Source organism: Trachypithecus francoisi, unplaced genomic scaffold (assembly GCF_009764315.1).
Source record: "Trachypithecus francoisi isolate TF-2019V2 unplaced genomic scaffold, Tfra_2.0 Lachesis_group1, whole genome shotgun sequence".
In the NCBI taxonomy this organism is placed as follows: Eukaryota; Metazoa; Chordata; class Mammalia; order Primates; family Cercopithecidae; genus Trachypithecus; species Trachypithecus francoisi.
Genome location: NW_022681454.1, coordinates 7,915,611 through 7,930,681, shown reverse-complemented (window position 1 = coordinate 7,930,681; position 15,071 = coordinate 7,915,611). Strand labels below are relative to the sequence as shown.

The 15,071-nt window shown below is 49.1% G+C and overlaps 1 long non-coding RNA gene across 1 annotated transcript in view; it reads left to right on the top strand.

Annotated features, from left to right (window-relative positions):
• Nucleotides 1-9,889, top strand: part of LOC117086284 — a 53,670-nt gene extending 43,781 nt beyond the window's left edge. Inside the window, exon 3 of the long non-coding RNA XR_004438261.1 lies at nt 9,693-9,889. This is a non-coding gene — a long non-coding RNA (uncharacterized LOC117086284). The remainder of the gene's footprint in view (nt 1-9,692) is intronic.
• Nucleotides 9,890-15,071: the final 5,182 nt, after the last annotated feature.

Genomic DNA, 15,071 nt, shown 5'->3' with positions numbered 1-15,071 from the left:
GTCTCAGTGGCCTTCCCTGATAGATATACTGTCATAGCTCATTGCTGGAAGAATGAAGTGAGTCCCATGAGACTCTACTGGGAGAGGACCCTTAGAAACTTGCACCTAGTTTCCTCTGGACTTTGCCCGTGTGCCTTTTCCCTTTGATAATTTTGCTTTGCATCCTTAACTGGCATAAGTTATAGCTTTGAGGGTGACCACATGTCAAGTCCTGTGAGTCTCCTGGTGAATCATTACATCTGGGGTGGTCTTGGGACCCTGAATCCACCCTTTCTCCTTCTCTGGTGCCTCTTTCTTCTTCCTTTTATTCAACAATACCTTGGTTATCCTCATATCTTCATTTATTTTTATGACTCACAATTCTCAAGGATTCAGTTGACATCTCATTGCATTTGCCAATAAATCCAGGGGTGGAAGGAGATCAATACCTATGTCTATGCCAAATATTGTGTGTTCATTCTCACTACCAGCCTCACCATCCTGAGCTCTTTCCTGTGCCTCTGGATCACAGAGCCTGAAAACTACGTTTCCCAGACTCTGTTGCTCATGGGCCCAATGAGAGTCCATCATGCGAGGCACTGGCATGAGGTTGGAGGGAGGAAGTGAAGGCCTCTTTCTTCTCTCTGGGACTCTGTGTGTATTGCAAAGCACAGACATGGAGTTTTGACCACAACTTTGAGCATCTTTTTGAGAAGCACTCACATTGGGCTCCAGTATCTGCCCTGTGATCCCAGAAACCTCAGAATTCCTGACCGTGCCCTTCCTGGGTTTTGCTCCCTCAGCTTTCCAAAGACTATGAAAACCTCTAATTCTGTATCATGTCTCTTCATCCTTAGAGTTCCCAGAATGGTTTCTCTTTCCCTGGCCAGACCTTAACTAATATTGTCAAATCAAGTTTAGCCTAAAGCTGCTTCCTTATATATTCTAAGTTCAGTCTAAAGGTTTCTCTGTACATAATAAACTGCAACTGAATTAGATGTGTAAACAGACTAACCTACTCTAGTGCCAGTCACTGTGTTTGGGCAAATTAAAGACAGCCAACTGTTCAAACTCTTCAAATAAGGCAAATGCCAAGCTATAACCAATCTAGCTGTTTCGGTGCCTCAATTCTATTTTCTGTAGGTCACTTTCCTTTTTCTGACCATAAATATTCTTCCACCACATGGCTGCACTGAAGTCTCTGAGCCCACTGTGCAAATCACTCTTTGTTCAATTAAACTCTTTTAATTGTCTATGGTTTTGCTTTTAACAATATAACACCAGCTAGGCACAGTGGCTCATGCCTGTAATCCCAGCACTTTGAGAGGCTGAGGTGGGTAGATCACTTGAGGTCAGGAGTTCGAGACCAGCCTGGCCAACATGGTGAAACCCCGTCTCTACTAAAAATACAAAAATTAGCCGGACATGGTGGCACCTGCTTGTAATTCCAGCTACCTGGGAGGCTGAGGCAGGAGAATGGCTTAAACTCAGGAGGCGGGGGTTGCAGTGAGCTGAGATCCCAACAATGCACTCCAGCCTGGGCAACAGAGTGAGACTCCATCTCAAAAAAAAAAAACAAAGAATTTGACACAAGATTTTGGTGGGGACACAGATCCCAAACGTATCACTGCTTATGCCTAAATCCCTGTCTTGGCTTGAAAGAAACCCACACTAAAATATGCATTTACTCAGAAGCCATAATAACAATAGCTACTATTACTGGATGTTTACCATATGCTGAGCATGTGGTTATGCTGAACAAACAGTATCTCCCTTAATTCTCCCAGAATTCCCATGGTGCACTTACTTTATGAACAAGGAAACCAAAGCACAGAGAGTTGAAATAACTTGCTTGAAGTCAGAAAGCAAGGACCTGGCAGATCCTGGGTTTTAACCCAGGACTCTCCAACTCCAAATTTTTGAACTTGCCCCACCCCTACTCTGATGTCAAAATCCAGATCATTCCACGAGTGTGTTGTGTGACTTTGGTTGCGTCATTTTAAATCTCTGAACTCGCCTGGGTCTGAACTGGATGATCTCAAAATCTCTTTCTAGCATTAGCAGATGATAGCCCCGTGACTCCAGGATGCAGATCACCTTCCAAGTGTCCCTTCCGCAGTGGTTTGCATAGAACAAAGGATATAGTTCCACCTCCAGTTCTACAGCCCTTGCAGATCCCCTACACCATGGCTGTCTCACTGATAAAGGCCAGAGCCCAAGTCTGGAAATCCACAATCCACACAGAAAGATGGAAGGAGCCTGGGAAGAGGGAATGAGCTCCCTCCGTGAGGCCCAGGGGCACGAGGAGCCCCTTACTGTTCCAGCCCCACAAGGGATGGCTTTATGCTTCCTGCAGAGGGTAGCCTTGCAATGTGCATAAATTAAGCACGGTTCAGTCTTTATTGCCATGCAAAGCCTTGGGAGGACTGTTTTATATGTCTCTGTTTGCATGGCGTTACCATCATATAGGCTGAAATTAATTCCACCAGACGGGCTGCTCACAAGCAGAGCCAAGAATTTCCTGGGAAGGAGTTAGGTCTGACTTTGGCAGCCGCTGTGTGCAGTGATAAAGGCCTCTCAGACGGTCTCACACAGCCGGGGCATCCAAGGGTATTATATTCTTTGGCCCCCGAGGGCTATTTCTCCCTCTTCCAGAAAACTGGGTGTGGAGTATGGACTTGGAGTCAAGGCTGATCACAGATGGGAAATGGACCCTGGCATTCTCCCTCATCCCCTGGATCATTTGATCGATGAGGCTAGCGAATCCCAAACAGGCCAGTCATCACCCCTGTCTCCAAGCACCAGAGCCATCGGGTCTGACTTCTGGGCTGGCTCCCCTGTCCTGAAACCAGACTATTGCCCACAGGAGATGGTTCCCTGAGCCCTGTGGCCTTGTTTCTGCCTTGGGTTGTGTTGATCCTTTGTTTTGCAAAGAACTTCTAATATGTTGTCCTATTTGAGGCCCCCCAGAAGCGGGGAAGTAGGGGAGGTGATGTTATTAGGCATGCTAATCATCATTATGATAATCACCACCATTTACCAAGCATTTCCCTCTGTACCAGCCCCCTTGGAAGCACTTTACACCCATGAACACATTGCTCTGCAGAGAGACCCAGAGAGGAGAATGAAATGACCGAGGGCAGAGACACTCCCAGGGAATCTGCTCTGTGCCAGCCTCCTCCCCAGAAATTTCACAATCCAGAACTGTTGCAAAGTTTGCAGCTTGCCAAACATACTGTGTTAATCTCCATCCCTTTGCTTATGCTTTTCCATTTATGTGTCTAGCATTCCCTGGAAAATGCGTATTCATCCCTCAAAACCCAGCTCAGGATGCGTTTCCTTCTGCAAGCCCTGTTGCATCTCCCCAGGCTGATTGCATCTCCTTTCAACTAGCATGTATTGGTAAGATTTCAAAAAGAGTAAAAAACTCTTGTCTGCACAGGAGCTTAGGCTAGCGGCTGCTGGTCTAGTCCCTCTTCAGAGCCACTCCCCTCCCTGACTGTCCCAGCCATCTTCCTCACTCTCCATAATCCTGTTGGGTTTGGCCAAGGGGCGACATCCACAGATCTGAATGGGGGAGAAGAGTGGGGGTGGATATTGGTTCCCCTAGCTCCCTCTCTTTGTGGTGTATGCACTAGGTGTTTTGTTTTCTGTATTCAGATTATTTGACCTCTGAGGCCTCGCTAATTCTGAAGGGTCTGCCCCTCCCAGGGCAGGCCAATCTAGAAATGGTCAACAATTCACTCAAGAGTGTGCTTTACAAATGCCAACCCACAGATCCAGAACCCACACCCTCCACCTCCTCGCCTGTGGAGCTGTCACACTCCACCTGCCCCGTTCACCCCAGGGCTGGGAACACAACGCAGGGCAGTAACTCTGTGCCCCAGATCAGCTAAAATTATTCAAACCAGCAATCCTAAGCCTGCCTGCCTTGTCTCTTTTTTCCTTCCCATCAAAACCTCAATGAAGGCTCTTGCCTACCATCTCCCCTCCCTGTCTCCTGACCCACCCAGATGTTTCCCCCGTGGATCTTCATAGCATGGTGAGCCCTTTTTTATTGGGAACTCTAAGGAACAAATGATCTTTTCAGTGCCAGTCCTCTCCCAATCTGCTGGCCTTTTATTACCTAAATAATAATACTATGGCAGGGCGCAGTGGCTCACGCCCATAATGCCAACACTTTGGGAGCCCAAGGTGGGTGGATCACCTGAGGTCGGGAGTTTGAGACCAGCCTGACCAACATGGAGAAACCCCGTCTCTATTAAAATACAAAATTAGCTGGGCATGGTAGCATGTAATCCCAAATACTTGGAAGGCTGAGGCAGGAGAATCGCTTTAACCCGGGAGGCAGAGGTTGCAGTGAGCCGGGATCTCACCATTGCATTCTAGCCTGGGCAACAAGAGCAAAACTCTGTCTCAAAATAATAATAGTAATAATAATACATACATACATACATGAACACATGAGGTTGCTTAGGGCTGGCTGCTTCTGTCTGCTGGAACCCCGCTGCTCTGGCCCGTTGCTCCCACCTTGTTCTTCTGTCTCTGTTCCAGTGACCACCCCCTCACTCCCCATCAGGCCTAGGAGCAGTGACACCACCCCCTGCCCTTAGCCCTTGGGTTCTGCACTGTCTCTTGCTGGTTACCCAAAACTCGCTCACAATTTGATGAGTAGTCTTTGTATTAAAGTCATCTCAGTCACACAGTTTGAGAGTCTCTGTTTCTTGGCAGAGATGGAGCCATGAGCAGACCAGCTGAATACCCTCCTCTCCATCTATCCAACCGCCTTCACTCGCTTGTCTCAAAATCTGCCTCCTGCAGGACTCTTGAGTCCAGCCTCTGCTTCCCACATCTTGGTGTCCCTGCACAGCAAAGCAATCCCCATCCTGCAGGGAGCTGAGACAAGCAGCAGGATGGGAGGACAGCATTTGGTGGTTGGTCCAATGGAGGGATTGATGGAGGAGTCACAGAGGATGCCCCAGTCTCCAGTGTCATCAGTGGTGGGGCCAGACAGAGAATAGGCTTGTCGGGGAAAGGGATGAATTCATTCATGGTGTACTGAGCTGGAGGGGCTTATGGCATTCACATGGCCAGGCCAGTGAGCCAGGGAAGAGGGGAGTCATGGTGTGGAGAAACCCCCCAGGAACCATGCAGAGAGGAATGGGAGCGGGCCTAGGGGAGCCAGGCTGGCATGTGGAAGCAGCAAGAAGCCACTGCTGGGGCAAAAGGCAGAGAGAGGAGAGGAGAGAAAAGGAGATGAGAGGAGAGGAGAGGGCAGAGTCCAAGGGCCAGGCAAGGCAGGCTCTCATGGGGAAGTCCCAGGGACGTGAGCTGAGAGGAGCCTTTGGATTTGCCAACTGAAACATCGTGTGGGCCTGTGGTTTTTGCAGCAAGGAGGAGGGGGCAGAGGTGCGTTTGAGCAGGCGAGGATGACCGTCGAGGGTGAGTGAGTCCTGACATGGACGTGCTCAGAGGATAGCCTCGGATACGCGCAGGTGCATGAGAAGCTGTTGAAGGAAAACAAACAAGGGCAGGAGGTGTATTGGGGGCTAGATTGTGTCCCCCTCACCCACATTCACATGTGGAAGCCCTAAACCCCATACTTCAGAGTGTGATTATCATTGTAGATAGGGCCTTTAGGGAGGTGATTAAGGTGAAACGAGACCATCAGCTTGGGGCCCCAATCTGGTACAGCTGCTGTCCTCATAAGGAGAATAAGAGACACCAGAGCCCTCTCTCCTTGAGCATCCACACAGGAAAGGCTGTGTGAGGACACAGCAAGAAGGTGGCAGTCTACAAACCAGGTAGAGAGGCCTTACAAGGAACCAACCCTGTTGCATCTTTATCCCGGACTTCCAGCCTGCCGAACTGTAAGAAAAGAAACTCCTGTTCTTTAAGCTGCCTGGTCTGTAGTGTTCTGTTAGAGCAGCCTGAGCTGACTAATACGACAGGTACGGCCACCTGGCCTGGTCGGGGGCAGGTGGGGGAAGGACGGGAAATGGAGAGAGCTGAAGGATGGGCAAAGTCGAATGGCTGAAAGGGTGGGGAACAGCATTTCATGCAGAGGGAATTGCATGTCCAAAGCCAGGCATGGAGCAAGCATGGCTCATTGGAATAATCAAAAAACAGGTCATTTTTAGGGTAGGATTTGCCTCTCTCTCTCTCTCTGTGTGTGCATGTGTGTGTGTGTGTCTGTCTGTATTTAGTTTTTCCTTATGTTTTATTTCTTATGGGGCCTCAGATGCAGAGGGTTGTGGTGATCATTTCCTGACCTCATCCCCATCTACTAGGAGAAAGCCTTAATTTTCACTGATTTCTTCTCTCTTAGCTCCATACCCCAGCTCCGTTCCTCCCATAGTCAACCGTTCTACAGTTTTGACATGGACTTTTCAATTATAAAATATGTGCTGCTATTTGTATACATATATATTTTTTGTAGGATGTATTGGGTCCCATATCTTGATTTCTCCCTGTCTTCTTTCTTTCCTCCTGTCCTTTCTTCCTTCTCCTTCCTTCCTTCTTTCTTCCTTCTCAGCCTCGTGTGAGGTCTTAAGATCCATCATGCTGCTGTGAAGTGGTGAAATTTGTCACTTATACGCCAGGGCATTGCATCCCCCTCCATTTTCCCCGTAATGGACACACAGGGTGTTTTCCTCTCCTTGTCCTAGGGTGGAGATTTGCAGAGTGTCTGATGAAGGAGGGAGCGAGACAGGAGGCCAGGAGCCCCAGGGATGGCAGGATGGGGAGGGTCTAGTTCAGGACAAGGGAGAAGAAGGAGGTCCTATGCCCTTGTGTGATTTCTCCAGGGACAGTGTGAGTGGATGGACTTGCCCAGGGTTGGAAATGGCTGGGACCCATGAAATGACAGGGAAGGGAGCAGATGCCGGCACCTTCCAGAACACCCTTTCATTTCACCCAGTGAGTACAGGAGACCCAACTGAGACTGGCTAGTTGCTCTAGGAGGTGGACCAGCTGGCATCCTTTCAACAGATTGTCTTTAAATACTTGTGGAACGCTTATTTGGAGGGGTGCAGAGGAACTTATTTTTATTAATAAAAATTGCATGCCTCTCTATGCTCAAAATAAGAGATTTATTATGTGCATTTATTATAGGTGATTTTCCAAACCAGACAGCATCTTGGGAGGCATATTAAAGAGTCTAAAATGTAGATAATAAAATAAAGCCCTCATCTGGGGTCAACAGCCCTACATAATACCTCGTTCTGTTTCTGAATCTCAGCTGGCTGTGATTTGCAACTTCACATTCCCTCTTGATGGCTGGAGCCAAGTGGATACAGCTTGCGGAGCCTGGCACAGAAATCTACAGCTGAGGTGGGTCATCCAGAGAATAGCGTGGTTTAATTTCCATTCCAGGCAGTGTCCACATTGGCAGGACCAGGGTTCAAGCTCCCATTTGGCCAGCTCTGTAAGCTATCGTGACTGGAGACCTGCGCTAACTGGAGCTGGATTTCTGATTTATGCCAGTGATGTTTTCATGCCCTTACTGAGCCGTGTCCCAGGCAGAGGCCTGGCTGGCCACCCTTGACACACCACTAGAGGTAGCTGCTGTAGTCTTCATTTTACAGCGGATAGCACAGGGACCAGAATGGCTAAGTGACTTGCTAAAAGCCACATAACAAGACTGTGCATGGTGGTTCATGCCTGTAATCCCAGCACTTTGGGATACTGAGCTGGGAGGACTGCTTGAGCCCAGGAGTTCAAGATCAGCCTGGGCAACAAAGTGAGACCCCTCTCTACAAAAATAAAAAAAATTAGCCAAGCGTGATGGTACACACCAGCTACATGAGAGGCTGAGGTGGGAGGATTGCTTGAGCCTGGGAAGTTGAGGCTGCAGTGAGCTGTGATCACACCACTGCACTCCATCCTGGGTGACAGAATGAGACCCTAATTCAAAAAATGAAAATTAAAAAATGAAAAGCCACCAACGCGAAAGCAATGAAACTGGGATTTGAATTCAGCTGATCTCAGAGCCCTGTTAATGCACTGGGCCTCATAGTATATAAACCATGTCTTTTATTTTCTGTATTCTGATACTTTCATGTCTGGGACCTTGCAGACCGTAGAGCGACTGCCCCTTCCCAGGGCTAGCCAATTTCTATAGATTGGAAACCACTCCTGTGAGTGTGACTTTCAGATGTAAACCAACCAGTCCAGATCCCACACCCCAACCACCTCCTCCATTGAGCTCTCAGTCAGGACCACTGTTCCCCTCTATGCCCCTAGACAACTCAATGTAGCTACACTGCCTTGCCCATTCCTTCCCATGGAAACCACAGCAAAGGCTCTTACCCACGTGTTTCTGCCCCCTCTGCCTCCTGACTGACCCTGGTGACTTGCAGGGAGAGATGTGCCTCTCATTTCTAGGGATCTGTGAGATAAAAACTTTTTCATTCATAACAGTCACTTCTTTGGGTCTTACCATATTTGATTAAAACAAATCCTGGATCACCTTAAGAACGCATGCATTTTCTAACAATCAATATCCTGTTGATAACAGGTGCCTGGCTCAGAGCTTTCACCCTCCCTTTTTCTTTCTGGGTATAATCACATACAGTAAAATGCCACCCATCTTATCTTCATCAGCCCCAGCACTACCTCCTATCGTGCCCAGTTTACCCACAAGGAAACTGGATGGCAGAGAGGTTCAGTAATTTGTTGGACATTCAGAATAAACCAGCAGCTGAGAAGGAATCAAGTCAATGTCTCATCAATTCATCTGACTCTCTAACAACAGGGTTGGAAAATAGCCTCCCATTACTTTTACTTGTGCACCTGACTGAGCCCTCTCTAAATTCTACAAGAATCACTCACCCATTCATTGCCTCATGTGCTCATTCACTGTCAGTGACTCTGTGCCTAGCCCTACTCAAGGCACTTGGGCAATAGAGAAATGATTCCAGTGTGGTCCTTGTCCTCAAGGCCCTGCAGGTCAGCTGGGGTCAGGCACACACAGAGAAGTTGGGGAGGCTCAGTGGAGTTGGCACAGGACTGGTGGAAGCAGAAGCATCCGGGGGCCTCCCTGGCCCCGCATGATAGAGGGAACGTGCAGCCCACAAGCCCCGGGCTGACTGGGCTCTGCCCGTGCCCTTGAGATCAGAGCTCTCCATTTCCTCTCTTGTTTTAACAAGCAGGGAATTTCCGCATCTTCTACGACCTGGAAGCAAATTCCACCAGCTCCCCCGCTCGCCGCTCTTCCCTTTTCTTCCCACAAACCCCTTCTGTCTTTCCTATCTGATCCTGAGGGCTGTATGATGTTGTCTTTTTCCTGCAAATGACGATGTGAACCTTAGTTATGAGAGTATCCAATGCCACCTTCTAAATCATCACAAATATCAGCTTATCCCCTTATCTGCAGGGGATATGTTCCAAGACCTGCAGTGGATGCCTGAAACCTCAGACAGTACCAAACCCTAAATGCGCCATGTCTTTTCCTATATGCACATACCTATGATAAAGTTTAATTTATAAATTAGGCATGATAAGAGATTGATAACATTAATAATCAAATAGAACAATCATAACAATCTACTGTAATAGAACAATTATAACAATCTACTGTTATAACAATCTACTGTAATAACAATCTACTGTAATAACAATTATAACAATCTATTATAATAAAAGTTAGGTGAACACGGTTCACCTAACTCTCTTTCAAAATATCTTACTGTACTGTACTCATCTATTTCCAGAGCTCAGTTGATCATGGATAACTGACACAAGGAAAGTGAAAGTGGGTGAGAGAGGCTTGCTGAATTGGGAAATTGTTAGACAACATTCTGCAGTGGCTGAACAGTGGAACACCATGTTGTCATTTCAGTGCTATACAAGAATATTAACTGATGTGGAAAGCTGTCCATTACAATAAAGTTCAAAAAGAACTTGCAAACTACAAGATGCATTATGATCCCATTTGGTATAAATATTAGAAATATATGCATCAGTGTCTAAGGATTGGGATTCAGGACGTTTTCCTTTTCTCCCAGCTCATTTGTGGTATTCTCTATTTCTGTAAGAACAGGTATTGTGTAAAACAAAAACATTTGCATTTACTATGGCCCCTCCCTGCTTTCTACCAAGTCTGTGTTACTGGGCACAGAGATGGTCCTGGAAGAAGAGAGATCTTGGGAAGGAATGGGCCTGTTCCAGGAGCCGGGAATGTGATTGTTTGCCCTTTTGCCCCACAGTGATCCCTCCAGGTCCCCAGGTCACGTTAAGAGCCCTGTCACAACAACCTTCGGGTTGTGGTCCACCCCCATGTCAGGCAGTAGAAGGTTCATCTGTAAAGTAGAAATAATTGCCTCCACACCCCCTGTTGGAAATTGAATGGCTTTACGCACATAAAGCACCCCGCCCGAGGCCTGGTACACACTAAGTGCTCCGTAAAAGCCCAGCCATGGGCACCCTACCTTGTGCTCTTCTCTCAGCTGTCCTCGTGCTTCTCTGCTTCTATTCCTTATTCCTCCTCACTCCATCTTTTCTCACCCTCTGTCTCTAGTCCTTACTCCCATAATCCCTTCTTTGTTTTGCTATCTCAGCAGGACGGGAGTGTCAAGACCACGTTTTTTCCCAATGGTGTTATCTCATCGAAGCCTCATAACCTTGCAGTCAAATCAATGGTGTTATGCCCATTTTATAGAAAAAGAAACTGAGGCCCTGCATGATGCACTGTCCGTTGGGATTGGTTTTGGATGGCTGTCCCAAGTCTCCAACAATCCTGTAAGCACTAAGGGTAAAGACTGCGTCCCCTTCAACCTCTGTATCCCACACTCCCTACCCTGCACCCATTTTGTGAAGCCAAAATAGGTGGGGCCTGGGTGAGCAGGAAGGACCTAGTATGATGGTGGTGGTGAAAGGATTATGCCACAGTGTAGACAGAGTAGTTAGATTTAGACTCTTACCTCCTGTTCGGGAGGCTTCAAGCCGGTAGCTAATTTTTCTAAGCCCAGTTTCCTCATCTGTAAACCAGATCATAGATCATAGCAGTCCCCACTCTCCATGGGCTGCTGTGATGATTAAATGAGAAATACACATAAAACTCCTAATAGGAGAGCTGGGTGGGCCATGTGTGTGCAGGACAGGTCAGCCGGATGGCGCTGTGCTCTGGACGGAAGGCGGGGCGGGGTCAGGTCTTCCGCTTCCTTACCTGAGGCAATGACTGTGCCCCAGCCTTACCAGCCTGGTGTTCTGGGTGCTACTGGAGTGGGGGTGGCACTCAACTGAGGGTTGGGGCTTCACAGCAAATTCATTTCCACTCGCCCAGACCCTCCCCTGCCCCCTTTCTTACCGGGACTCATGAAAACCCGGTCGCATTTTCCTTCAGCTCTTGATGAACCAATAACCTTGGACATCTGAAAATAAAACGTCTCTGGCCCCCACAGCCTACTGAGGTTGTGTGGCTCTGCAGACATTATAAAACATCAAATTAGATGGAAAATTGCCCGGGGTCCCTGTAAATGAAAATTACTCTTTTTTATGGGGGGAAAAAATGACCCTTATAATCGCAACAAACAATTCCGGGCTCTTCCTTTTATTAGCCGGCTCACATGGCAAGCAGTATTTTCTCATTCCACCACTTTGGCTCCAACCCATGTTTTTACCACATTTTGCTTTGCACATTTTCACAGCGTTGTAACATGAAAATGAGGTTCTGCCCTCGTCTTGAGTTCCTGTTGGAAGGGGATGTTTTGCCTCTGCAAAGTTTTCGCCTCCTGGTGGGTGCTGGCTGGGTCCAGGCTTGGCGTAGGGTATGAAAGAGCACTGGATGAGGGGTTAGATGACTAAGCCTGCTGTGTGACTTCCAGCTGGTTGCTTAACCTCTCTGGGCTGCACTGTCTTCTTCCATGATAGGAGAGGGCTAGATAGGGTTAGGGATGGCACAGTCAATGCCTCTAGGTGCCAGCAAGGTGATGTCCCTGTGTGATGGCCCTGTGTAAAACACCCTCCACCTCCATGGGGTCAAGCCAGGGCTTGTGGCCTCCCATTCATGTCCAAATCCCAACATAAAAACTTAGGCATTTTTTCTTTTTTTCCTGCAGAACCTCACAAAAAAAGTTTGGAAACAAGGCAAAGAGGGAAGATGCTGTTGGCTCTAGCTCAGAGCTTCTCAACACAGGGCTGATTTGGGCCCTGATTTGGCCATGTCTGGGGTGTTTTTGGCTGTCATGACTGGGCCATCGTCTGGTGATGCTGCTGACATCCTGTGGGTGGAGGCCGGGGCTGTGGCTAAACACCCCACAGTGCACAGCCCTGCCACTGACAAAGGACTAGTGCCCAAGGTTGAGAGCCCTGCAGCAGGGCGGGGTTGGGTTGGATTTGGGAGTGGAGACTGGCTGGCCTGGGTGGGTCCCTGCCACTGGCTTGACACCCTGTGAGGCAAAGCAGTGCCCCTGGAGCCTTGGATCGCTGAGTCAAGGCCCACATGAGTCAGCAGGGCCCAAGCATAGCCTCCACACTCTCTGGCTGTGATGGGCCTGCAGACTGACCTTTGTCAGGGGCTGGAGAACCTCAGACGCCTGCCACCAAACCCCGGGCGGGGCCTAAAGATTTGCCAGGGGTGGGGGTGGGGGACCAAAGATATTGGTTAAGTGTTGAGGAGTGAGGAAGCCACAGTGACTAAGCCGGGCCTGGGCGCCGCAGGCTGATCCTAATGAAGCCCAGCCAGTCTCTCCTTCACAGTTTTGACACAGTTAGAAAAACTTTCTCTTGTTTAACTGGAAACAGCCACCCACACTCATCCTCTCACATACCGGTTGCCTTCTTGCCGATCATAGGAAATAAACGGACCCTTTAAAAAATCACAAGTGAAATGTAAGGAAACAGACTGAGCGGAGGTGTTAGGGGTCTTGAATTCGGCCCCCTGGGCAGGAGAGAGCAGGAGTGAGATATGTGAGGCTGTGTGAGTCCATCCTGCCTCCACTCTCTGTGCTCCAGTCTGGAATGGGGCGGTGGACACAGGCTCCTCAAGCCTGCTGGCTCTCTTGGTTTAGGTCTCCCCTGACGGGAGTGGGAATCCGGGCAGGGCTGCTTCTCAGGGCCTTCTCACGGCTCCCTTCTCGGGACATTTCAGTCACAGATTTGTGAACCTGCAGTTTTGGGAGGATGCCTACAGGTCACCTTGTCCAACCTCAAATGCAGATGCGCCCTCTACTTTCTTCCCGAGAGGTAACATTGTCTCTCCTTGGCCACTCCTGGAATGGGCTTACTCCTATGCCCAGGCCAGCCAATTTCATTCCCGGACACCCCCTGGACAGCTCTGGCTTCCATGTGTGCTTTTTTTTTTTTTTTTTTCAGACGGAGTCTCTCTTGCTAGGCTGGAGTCCAGTGGTGCTATCTCAGCTCACTGCAACCTCCGCCTCCTGAGTTCAAGTGATTTTCCTGCCTCAGCCTCCCCGAGTAGCTGGGACTACAGACACATGCCACCATGCCCAGCTAATTTTTTTTGTATTTTTAGTAGAGACGGGGTTTCATCGTGTTAGCCAGGATGGTCTCCATCTCCTGACCTCGTGATCAGCCTGCCTCGGCCTCCCAAAGTGCTGGGATCACAGATGTGAGCCACTGCGCCCAGCCTACCCAAGCTTTTGAATGCAGAGCTTGCTTTTAATGTGAAGTCACGTGCCAAGTGGCCACCTGCCCTCCGCCTCCTTTTCTCTTCTGGGTCCCTGGACTCCCACACTCTTGGTTCCAGCCACCCTGGTGACCCTGCTCCCTTTCCGGGCACCTTTCTGTGACTTCTATACTTGCTGCTTCCTGGCTTGGACATCTACCTCACGCGGGAAAGCTCCTATTTATTTTGAATCCCAGTTTCTATGTTCCCCTGTCCCCCACCCCAAGAGCCTTGCTGAGGTTAGGAAACTATGAGAAAGGGATTTCTGTGCCCCACAGCAGTGAGGACACCCCCTCTTGGTCATTTCATATTCGACGTTAGCTCAGATAAACAATACTAGGAGACAACATTTGCCAACCCCCCCAAGATTCACTCGCTGATACTAATCCAAACTTGTTCACTCATGTGTTTGTTTGTTTAATTAACAAATATTTATCCAGCGCCTGCAACGACTTATGTACTACAATAGATGCTAGGGCACAGCCAGGGATGAAACAGACAGAAGTCCTTGTCTCCATGGAGCTGACATTCTGGTTGGGGAAGGCAGCTGTTAGGTGAAATGAATAAGTAAACTGTACACTGTAAGAGCAATAGGTGTGGCGGAGAGGAATGAAGTGGACATGGTAGTGTCTGGTGACAGCTGCAATTTGAAATCGAAAGTCCAGGGAGGATACACAGAGGGAAAACCTGGAGGTGAGGACGTCAGGTGAGCTGTTATCTGGAGGCTGGGCACTCCCGGGGAAGGCTGGTGTGTTCCAGGACAGGCCAGCAGGCGCTGTGTGACTGCAGTGTGGTGGGCTGGGGAGAGGTAGGTCCTGAGATCTGAGAGGTGATGGCCCAAATCCTGTAGAATCCCAGAGGCCATGGCTGGGACTCGGCTTTTCCTCCAGGTGGGGTGGAAAGCGCTGGAGGGTGCTGGACAGAGGATGGTGTGATCCGATTGCAGTGGGATTCTGTGCGTCCTCTGGCTGCTGTGTGCAGAAGGAGCAGTGAGGTGCAAGGTGGGAACCGGAAAAACAGGGAGAGAGGCTGGAGGCTTGGTCCAGGCTGGGGGCAGCGGGCACAGCGAGCAGGGGCTGGATCTGGGACATAGTCATGGTGATCAGCTGCTGCAAGGAAGTCATTTTATTTTTAGCCCGGTTATAACGATGAAGTAGGAATGCAGAAAGATTAAGGTCACTTAAGTGCTAAAAGGCACTATGTGTGGTGCCCCCCCGACCCATGCACCTGTCCCTCTCCAGGAGTGAGCTTCCCATGGGCAGGCATGTGTCCCTCACTGGGCACATTGGGTCCTGACACGTAGTGGGGACTCAGGGCTGTTAAATGTGGATTTCACTGAGCCCCATAGGGAGCCCTTTAGGACCTCCGCCCAAGGTCATTCTGGCCAAAGGCCGCTAGAGGGCAGCGGTGCTTTTCCCGCTGCATGAAGTTTGGGACAACAGCAGTCAGCCTCGTCTGGTCCCAG